The following is a 960-nucleotide window of genomic DNA, read 5'->3' as shown; positions in this document are numbered from 1 at the left end:
GACTGTCTTCAAGACCCCAGACTGTCTTTAAGACCCCTGACTGTCTTCAAGACCCCAGACTGTCTTCAAGACCCCTGACTGTCTTCAAGACCCCTGACTGTCTTCAAGACTCCTGACTGTCTTCAAGACTCCTGACTGTCTTCAAGACCCCTGGCTGTCTTCAAGACCCCAGACTGTCTTCAAGACCCCTGACTGTCTTCAAGACCCTGACTGTCTTCAAGACCCCTGACTGTCTTCAAGAGCCCTGACTGTCTTCAAGACCCCTGGCTGTCTTCAAGACCCCTGGCTGGCTTCAAGACCCCTGGCTGTCTTCAAGACCTTTGGCTGGCTTCAAGACCCCTGACTGGCTTCAAGACCCCTGGCTGTCTTCAAGACCCCTGGCTGTCTTCAAGACGTCTGGCTGTCTTCAAGACCCCCGGCTGTCTTCAAGACCCCTGGCTGTCTTCAAGACCCCTGGCTGGCTTCAAGATCCCTGACTGACTTCAAGACCCCTGACTGGCTTCAAGACCCCTGTCTTCAAGACCCCTGACTGTCTTCAAGACCCCTGGCTGGCTTCAAGACCCCTGGCTGTCTTCTAGACCCCTGGCTGTCTTCAAGACCCCTGGCTGTCTTCAAGACCCCTGACTGTCTTCATGACCCCTGACTCTTCAAGACCCCTGACTGTCTTCAAGATTCCTGACTGTCTTCAATACCCCTGACTGTCTTCAAGACCCCTGACTGTCTTCAAGACCCCTGACTGTCTTCAAGACCCCTGACTGTCTTCAAGACCCCTGGCTGTCTTCAAGACCCCTGGCTGTCTTCAAGACTCCAGACTGTCTTCAAGACTCCTGACTGCCTTCAAGACCCCTGACTGCCTTCAAGACCCCTGACTGTCTTCAAGACCCCTGACTGTCTTCAAGACCCCTGACTGTCTTCAAGACCCCAGACTGTCTTCAAGACCCCAGACTGTCTTCAAGACCC

Source organism: Cherax quadricarinatus, chromosome 41, assembly GCF_038502225.1.
Source record: "Cherax quadricarinatus isolate ZL_2023a chromosome 41, ASM3850222v1, whole genome shotgun sequence".
NCBI lineage: Eukaryota > Metazoa > Arthropoda > Malacostraca > Decapoda > Parastacidae > Cherax > Cherax quadricarinatus.
This window is presented reverse-complemented; position numbering follows the sequence as displayed.